At 41.5% G+C, this 10,058-nt stretch overlaps 1 protein-coding gene across 2 annotated transcripts in view; it reads right to left on the minus strand.

Moving 5' to 3' along the window:
- Positions 1 to 664, minus strand: part of yeats2 (YEATS domain containing 2) — a 74,260-nt gene extending 73,596 nt beyond the window's left edge. For both annotated transcript variants that reach the window (XM_071377018.1, XM_071377017.1), the window contains exon 1: positions 376 to 664. The gene's annotated coding sequence lies outside the window, so the exon portion shown is untranslated. The remainder of the gene's footprint in view (positions 1 to 375) is intronic.
- Between the last annotated feature and the right edge of the window lie 9,394 nt (positions 665 to 10,058).

A 10,058-nucleotide genomic window follows, 5' to 3' on the forward strand; every position in this document is an offset into this window, starting at 1 on the left:
GCTAGCTAGATGTTCTAATTTAGCATATATATAGCTAGTTAGCTAGCCAGCCATCTAACTGGAGATCTATGCAAAAATGTAGCATTAAGCATAGCTATGTAGGTGCTAAATGCTACCTAGCATAACATGGAACAAGTCGGGTAACTCTGCTACTCGACCCTGATGTCTAGCAAGGCCTTTGAACTACAGTAACGACGTTATTAGCGAGCAGCTAGCTAGCATTGTTTCGTGGTACACCAGTGATTTGTGAAAACACTTTGCTACCAAACTTTACAATGCAGTCATCTATGGTACATTTACCCATTACGATAACATTATATTGGAATCGTTTTCCCACTCTCACAACATACCCCAATGTTCGACAATTTACCCTACCTCACGCTCGTGGTGCAGGAACTGGGAGGCGTGCTGGAGAAAGTTGCTAGCAGGCTAACTAGCTAGCTGAACGTGTGTTGTGATTGTGTTTGCAAGCAAGCCGATACGCCCGCTTCTGTAGTTTAATAATTACTTTTCTGCGGACGTTTCTATATAAAGTGAGTTTTCATTCAAAGCTAGCTATCTATGTTTGTTAATGTTTTGCTGTGTTTGTAGAATCTCGAGCTAGCCCCATGGCATTCGCCTGCAAACAGTTGGGCCTTGCGATTCCTGCGATGAACCAGATGGGGGCACTAGAAAACAGAATCATAATCCAGACTGCACAGAATACAGTGACCTGCCTTACACTGTATAGTATCCGTGTAATAATTTAAGCTTCAAACTGAAGAAATAGGGAAATAATGTAACCAATGTCATAAAACACATCACACATAATCAAGAAGTTATTGAAACATCTTTACTTTTGTTGTTGGCCCTTTGCTTTCCCTCAAAAGACGCTTTACCCATTTCAAATAGTTTGTAAACACACTATACAGTGGCCAAGGGTTTCTAATGCCAAGACCATAGCCCACTTGATTTATTTGTTTATCAAATAGAAAACAATCTGGCTTGTGCCACATCTGTTTGGTACAGTAACCCTAACAATATTGTATAAATATGCCCTGAAATGACATCACCACATATAAATCCATAGGTTCATAACAGTGCATGTGGGTGAGATGAGATGTGAGAAGAATCGCAAACTGGTGCCAAATGTCTGCATCACAGACTGGATTTATTAGATCACACAGTCAGGTTAATTGTAAAGATGTCATAGATACAAATTGATCTTGATAAACCTTTGAGACACTGTTTTTATTCTCCAGTATGAAATCCATGTGGGTTTATTGCTATATAATCTGAGAAAAATGTCTGAGATTTTGATGTAATGCCTCTACATTAGAATAAAAAGAAAGGGAATTGAATCATGGGCAATAGTGGTATGCTTACCTTTAATAATCTGTAATCCCAACATGTTTCAAACTGCCGCTGTTGTCCTTGTTCCCAATAACTCCAAGGTAACCTGCCTAAATGACTATCTGTGATCTGTAATTATGAAGTGCTTCGAAAGGCTCGTCATGACATACATCAACACTATCATCCTAGACACCCTGGACCCACTCCAATTCGCACACTGCACCAACAGATCCACAGATGACGCAATCTCTATTGCACTTCACACTGCCCTCTCCCACCTGGACAAGAGAGGAAATAACTATGTGAGAATGCTGTTCATAGACTACAGCTCAGCGTTCAACACCATAGTCCCCTCCAAGCTCATCACCAAGCTGGGGAACCTGGGACTGGACACCTCCCTCTGGAACTGGATCCTAGACTTCCTGACAGAACGGCGGTGAGGATGAGTGTAGGCAACAACACTGATGACGCGAAGGTGGTAGGCCTGATCACAGACGGTGATGAGAGCCTACAAGGAGGAGGTCAGAGACTTTGCTGTGTGCCATGGCAACAACTTCCCCCCTCCGTCAGTAAGACCAAGGAGCTAATCGTGGACTACAGGAGAAAGAGGGGAGAGCACGCCCCTATCCACATCGCTGGGGCTGTAGTTGAGTGGGTCGAGAGCTTCAAGTTCCTTGGAGTCCACATCACTAAGGACTTAACATGATCTACACAAACCCGCACAGTCATGAAAATGACACGACAGCGCCCCTTCCCCCTCATGAGGCTGAAAAGATATGGCATGGGCCCTCAGATCCTCAAAAAGTTCTACAGCTGCACCATTGAGAGCATATTGACAGGCTGCATCACAGCTTAATATGGCAAATGCACCACCCTCGACCACAAAGCGCTATAGAAGGTGGTGCAGACAGCCCAGTACATCACTGAGGCCAAGCTCCCTGCCATCCAGGATCTCTATATCAGGCGGTGACAGAGGAAGGCGCGAGAAATGTCCAAAGACTCCAGCCTCCCAAGCCATAGATTGTCCACTCTGCTATTGTCCGGAATACAGTACCGAAGCATCGACTCTCCGGCCAACAGGCTCCGAGACAGCTTCTAGCCCCAAGCCATAAGACTGCTAAATAGCCATAGGACTACTAAATAGTAAATTAATGGTTACCCGGACTATCTACACTGACCCTATCTTGCACTGACTATATGCACACGCACACGCACACTCACATTACACTGACACTTCATACACTGACACTTCATACAACACAAACACACATACACACACACATACCAACTCAACACAAACACACATACACACACACAAACTATTTTACACTCATCATATGATGCTGCTACTCTGTTCTTTATTTTACTCTAAATATTATCTCTCCTGATGCCTAGTCACTATACCCTGCCTTCATGTACTGTATATATTTAACACTAATACCTCATACACCAGCACATTGACCTGGTATTGGTTCTCCCTGTATATAGCTCCATACATTTGTATTCTATTCCTCTTGTGTTACTATTTTTCTTTTGATTATTATTTTTTTCCTCTGCATTGTTGGGAAGGGCTCACAACCAAGCATTTCGCGGTTCAGTCTACACCTATTGTGTTCGGCGCATGATTTTGATTTGAACAGAATGACATTTTGCTAAATAGATAACCTTCTGTCCTGGCACCACCTCTCAAGGTTGTGTACACAGTGTATGCTAGATCTATGTTTATGTTCAGTGAAGATATATGATTGAATACCTCTTATAAAATATTGCCTTAAAAGTATTGCAGAGTACCTGTGCCTAAATATAAACTGTTACAGCACATGAAAATTAGTACCGGCACCTATTTCAGTCCAAGTCAAGCACTACTTCCCACCCATACCCCACAAAAGTGAAACAGAATAGAATTTGCATACTAAAATATGGAATCGATATAGATACAATCTTTGCAGAACTGATGTATGTTTGTTGTTGATGCACCGTGGATAGTTTGTCTTGTCTACAAGATAACTGAGACCAATCTCTTAGGCCCTAAACACAGTCTGGAATTATACTATACCACTGCTCATGATCTATCCTTCCATTCCCCCTTGAAATAAAAGAGAAACCATCACCTCGCTCTGCTGCAAACATATAAACACCGTAGGAACATATCTAGGATCAGATTACCTTTAACCTATCCTAGGGGGTTATTGCAGTGAGGGTTAGGGTGGATCAGAGCCAGATGGCTCTGGGGTGGATGGGACTCAAAAACTGACCTAAGATCAGACAACTTCATAAACTCCATCATCACGCCCCCTGTTGTAGTCAACCTCCAGACTGCCAGCACAACAGATGGTTCCCCATGAGAGTAAACATCCATTCAGTGAAACAACATCTTGGTTTAGCAACATATGTGTTCACGTGTGTAGCATGTGAAATTGAAAAGAACAAACCAGAAACCAATGAATAAAGTATGAAGCCACAATAGACGTTTTCCAAAGTAGTGGAATTATTCTCCAGAATATTGGTGTTTAAGCACCCTTGTTGTTGTTCATTTGTTTTCAGATGTACAGCGCATTCAGAAAGTATTCAGACCCCTTCGCCTTTTCTATATTTTGTGACGTTACAGCCGTATTCTAAAATGGATTAAATTGTTCCTTTTTTCTCTCATCAATCTACAAGCAATGCCCCATAATGAAAAAGCAAAAACAGGTTTTTAAAACATTATAAATGATAAAACACTGAAATATCACATTTACATAAATATTCAGACCCTTTACTCAGTACTTTGTTGAAGCACCTTTGTCAGCGATTACAGCCTTGAGTCTTCTTGGGTATGACGCTTCAAGCTTGGCACACCTGTTTTTGGGGAGTTTCTTCATTCTTCTCTGCAGATCCTCTCAAGCTATGTCAGGTTGGATGGGGAGCGTCGCTGCACAGCTATTTTCAGGTCTCTCCAGAAAAGTTTGATCAGGTTCAAGTCCGGGCTCTGGCTGGGCCAGTCAAGTACATTCAGAGACTTGTCCCGAAGCCACTCCTGCGTTGTCTTGGCTGTGTGCTTAGGGTCGTTGTCCTGTTGGAAGGTGAACCTTTGCCCCAGTCTGAGGTCCTGAGCATTCTGGAGTAGGTTTTCATCATGGATCTCTCTGTATTTTGCTAATTTAATCTTTCCCTCAATCCTGACTAGTCTCCCAGTCCCTGAGGCTGAAATACATCCGCACAGCATGATGCTGCCACCTCCAGACGTGACGCTTGGCATTCAGGCCAAAGAGTTCAATCTTGGTTTCATCAGACCAGAGATTCTTGTTTCTCATGGTCTGAGAGTCTTTAGGTGTCTTTTGGCAAACTCAAAGTGGGCTGTCATGTGCCTTTTACTGACGAGTGGTTTCCATCTGGCCACTCTAGCATAAAGGCCTGATTGGTGGAATGCTGCAGAGACGGTGGTCCTTCTGGAAGGTTCTCCTATCTTCACAGAGGAACTCTGGAGCTCTGTCAGAGTGACCATCAGGTTACTACCCTGACCAAGGCCCTCCCCAGATCTGTGCATCAACAGAATCCTGTCTCGGAGCTCTACAGACAATTCCTTTGACCTCATGGCTTGGTTTTGCTCTGACATGCACTGTCAACTTATAGAGACAGGTGTGTGCCTTTCCAAATCATGTCCAATCAATTGAATTTGGAGGCGAAAGAAACACACACCTGTTTAGGTGAGGCACTGGCTAGCAAAGTAGAACACTTAAAAAAGAAAAGGAGAGACGCACACTCTAGGAGCTCAGACGCAATAATTTAATAATCTATAACCAACGTTTCGACAGACAAGCTGTCTATACTCTGATGAAGACAGCTTGTCTGTCAAAACGTTGGTTATTAGGTTATTCAATTATTGCATCTGATCTCCTAGAGTGTGAGGCTCGCTTTTTCTTTTTCAATCAATTGACTTTACCACAAGTGGTCTCCAGTCAAATTGTAGAAACACCAAGACGATCAATGGAAACAGGATGCACCTGAGCTCAATTTCGAGTATCATAGGAAAAGGTCTGAATACGTATGTACATAACATATCTGTTTTTATTTGTAATACATTTGCAAAGATTTCTAAAAACTTGTTTTAGCTCTGTCATTATGGGGTAATGTGTGTAGATTGATGAGGAAAAACAATTATTTATTCCATTTTAGAATAAGGCCGTTGTCACATCCTCATCTGTTTCACCTGTCTTTGTGATTTCCTCCACCCCCCTCCAGGTGTCGCCCATCTTCCCCATTATCCCCTGTGTATTTATACCTGTGTTCTCTGTTTGTCTGTTGCCAGTTCGTTTTGTTTCATCAAGCCTACCAGCGTTTTCCCCTCTGTTCCTATCTCTCGATTGTTCGTTATCCCTTGCCATGACACTGAGCCTGCCTACCGTCCTGTACCTTTGCCTACCTATCTGGATTACTGACCCCTGCCTGCCCTTGACCTGTCTTTTGCCTGCCCCTGTTGGATTAATAAACTGTTGTTAGTTCGACATTATCTGCATCTGGGTCTTACCTGAAACATTATAGCAGCAACGTAACACAATGTGTAAAAAGTCAAACGGTCTGAATACTTTCCAAATGCACTGTATTTTGATGTGATAAGGCATTTCCGTGTAACTTCTCCCCTAGGCCACTTCCCTTAGATGATTGACAGGTAAACACCAATGTAATAGCCTGTATAGTGTTTAATACTAGTGTAATTCCTCTGCTCCAGTCTGTAGGTAAGTGGGGGTGGTAGACAGGTAGTCAGGCATGTAGATATCTTTACATTATTCTGATCACTGTGATTATAAGACAGCATAGTTTCACATTTCCAACATGTATGGCTTGTTTTATCTACTACATTTGCACTATACCATAGTATTGCTGCCACTGATGTTTTTAAGCTATGGTATTTTATATTGTATTGCAATATGCCATATAAGCACTGCACACCACGTTCGGTATAGAGAATAACTTTATTGATGCTTCACTTACACAAGTCAGCAATTACAGTCCGGCATACTACAGCTCAGACAGTCCACGCAAATTTTCAGAAGAAACAGAAGAACCAAGGCGAAAGAGAGATTTGAATATCACATCATACATACTTTAATGTTCTGTTTCCTTAATATCAGAAAGACAGATTTTAATCCAATAGTGTCTTATTCCAGGCATAAAGGATTGCATTCTCTAGGTGGAACTAGCCCTCATCTTGTACACAAGTACTGTAGGCTGTATACAAATTCATCACGGCCATAGTTCAAATCCAGAGTTCCCATGAAAGCTCAGTTCAAAACATCACCTCTGGGATTTGATCTGAGCCAAATGCCTAACTCCGCATTTACATCCATCACCCTTGAGAGTCATCCAAAATAGAGCAGACAACTTACCTGTGGCAGACTGTCAAAAACAAGCATCACTCGTCAACAACACACACAATCCCAGCATTCACCACAACAACAGGAAACAACAAGTCTCTCTCGCTCAACTATGACACAACACACCGGAATGCAGATTAAGCTAACATGCCTCACATTTTCTTTCACTTTGATTTGTTTAGTAAAAACATAATTGAGTAACAAAACCGTTCCTTATCCTTCACCCAATAACGGAGTGCATGTTCCTCTACCCCCCTCTTTTTCTCTCCCTGTGTTGATCTTGATCTCACATATTATAGTTGTGCTATTTGTGGGGAACCACAGCAATAGCAGGCAGACCAGTATGAGGCGCTGACAGGCTCCATTCACTCCACTTACATACGTCACATGAAAGCAAATGTCATTTACTGATACAGTAATAAAAGGAAATAAAAAATCATGTTTACATTGTGATATAATAGTAAAAGTGCACAATTGGGGCTCTCGGATACAAAAAAACCCCACCAAAAAGACACAAACCATATGCAAACAAGGATGACAGAACATTTAAATAAAAATGTGGTAAAGAGAAGGCCTCAACGTCACCGTATCACAGCAATACATCAATTCACAGCAATTAATCTCTTATTCTAACGACACCAAAAGTAAAAAGCGACTTTTACTGACCAGAATCAAGACTTAAAATTTCCACCATCACACCTGCCAATCAATCATATCCTGTGAGTTAATACACAGGTGTCAGCTCGTTAGAGCTAACGGCACACACACCTGGAGGTTTCCATGGTTACCCCGAGCTACATTGTGTACATGAGCTATACATTGTATGAGTATACAGGTGAGAGGTGCTATTGTCTATGTATGGCATAGAGTTCTATAGAATTTGCATATATGAGGCAAGGCCACTGGGTAAGCAGCACAATAGTAAACAGAATATTATGATATAAAGCTACAACTGGTTTACATATAATAAAAATCACCCAATATACCACTCACTTATATTTCATCTACTAAGTCATCTGATATCGAGTGCCAGTTCTAGGCACAAGCGGCCGCTATTGGGCCCCCAACCCATGGCAAAATGTGTAGAACTGCATGAAATTAGCTTTAGATAATGCAACATTTTCTCTCTGCAAACCAAATCTCGGTTGGGCCCCCATAATGCTAGAAAACGGCCCTGCTGATATTGACTAAATCACCCACACATCCAAATCAACTATCTAAACTCTATGTAGCAACAAGCACACCACCAAGCACAAGGTATAACATCAGTACAAATATCCAACCGTAAAAAAGAACAAATATAATTTAATAAATTGAACAACAAAAAATCAGTGTGTGTGTGTGTGTGTACAGCAAAGATTAAAGGGAATTATGATGACAGTGTCAGTGACAAGCGGTAGATTATGAGAAGAGGAAAGAGAATTATGATGACAGTGTCAGTGACAAGCGGTAGATTATGAGAAGAGGAAAGAGATGATATGGAAAGATTAAGTAAGGGAACCTCTAACAGGAAAAGGATATAGGAGAAACACAGAATCAGAGTTCAGACCACAGCAGGAGGTAGCTTCCTAAAATGAATGTCATTTGAAATTAGTGGCAATGAGACAAAAGAAGACAATGGTTTCGTTCTATTTGGACATGTTTTTTTGGATAAGCATAGGCCAGCTTGTTTTGTTTTATACCAAACAATCACTGCTTAGCGACATAGAAAATTGAAGTCATGGAACCACATTCCTACCCTCTGGCTTCCAGGTGCTTGATACATTCCATGATACTGTTCCAATTTCCATGATACTATCAAGTGGTTACGAAGAAAGAGGAGGCCCTTTTAAGATTGCTGGAATGCATATTGCCTTTTAAAACTGGGTTCTAAGGATTACTGTACCACCCCTTGTCAATCAGTGGCAGATTCCTATGAATTTCTCTCAAGTCCAAATCAAAGCTTTCCTGTTCACTATCACAATTCACAATCTGTCAGTACTTGTCCACCTGAACACTTGAAGATTATGGAGATCATCTCTAAAAGCAACACTTTGTTTCATCCACTATCACGACTCCCTATCAGTCCATCAAAGATAGTCTCTATCTGTCCATTAAAGAGCACAATCTCTGGTTCTTAGGAAGAGGAGATGAGGAGCTGCTACTGGCACAAGAATGCATGTGGCCTACACACTGATGCTAGGCATGTCTAGGGCTGTTACAGTGACCGTATTACCGCTGCACCGCCATTCACAAGTAATGACCGCAGTCAAATTCCACGTGACTGTTTAACTAGGCTTCTCCAAAACTGCGCTCTGATGCTACTGGTGGTCATTAGTAGCCTACCAAACTTGCTAACTGCCTGCTATTCAGCACTCTATTGTCCCTCTAATCACTCTGACATCAATGCAAATGTGATCGGAAAATCAAATCAAACACTTCATGAGAGCCCGTGAGCTCATGTTGCGCAACAATTCTATAGGCTATGCAATTGCGTGAGAAAACAGGGTGATGGCCTCTACTAAAAAGAGGAGGATCCCATCAGCTTTCTATAGACTAGGCCTAATATATTTATTTCTCAACTTTCTTAATATTAAGCACATTGCTTTCTTTACAACAGGAGTACAGCCTACCTGGCTGGCATGAAAATTAACCACGGGAAAAGAGTCCTCCATTCGCTATTTAAGTGCATAGATGACACATATTTTTTCCCTTGCCACTGTTCTGAGACAAGTGTATGATAATGGTTAATTCAAAATCAAAACTAATTTCACACATATATTATTTAGTATATGTACAGTAAAAATAAGATAAAAGTAATAGTCTGATAACAATATTATCACTTGTGAATGATGTATTATCACTTGTGAATGATGCCCAGCGTGCCCAGTAAGATAAGAAACAGTGCATGCCTTTTTTCTGTGACTTTTTCAAATCAGAGTCGCACACCTAATGTAGCCTAGCCCATAGGCCTATATGTTTTGATAAGGTTAGTATTACAACTCAAGTGGTCAAATAACTTCTTAGAATTAAGCACATTAATCCCCTTTCCAACCGGTGTAGAAACTAACTGGCATACATAGGCGGCTTGTGAGTTCCAAGTTTGGGGAAGATAATAAAGCATTAGAGGTGCTTTGGAGCATGCCGATTGGCAGGCGGGAGAAGGGAATTATAATTATTATATTATATTCAGCCCAAGGGCACAATGGCCGCAAGGCATGGATTCTTTTAGGGGGCATTACGGCCACACCAGGGGGATGCAGCCAGGAAATTTGAGGCCTGGTGAGAATATTATCAAGTGCTTGTCAAATTGTGAATGAGAGACTGATGAAGTGTGTGCAGGCTGCACAAGAAACACAGCAGAACTAATGCCTTTCATGCGACTTAAAAAAA

This window comes from Salvelinus alpinus, chromosome 30, assembly GCF_045679555.1.
Source record: "Salvelinus alpinus chromosome 30, SLU_Salpinus.1, whole genome shotgun sequence".
Taxonomy (NCBI): Eukaryota; Metazoa; Chordata; class Actinopteri; order Salmoniformes; family Salmonidae; genus Salvelinus; species Salvelinus alpinus.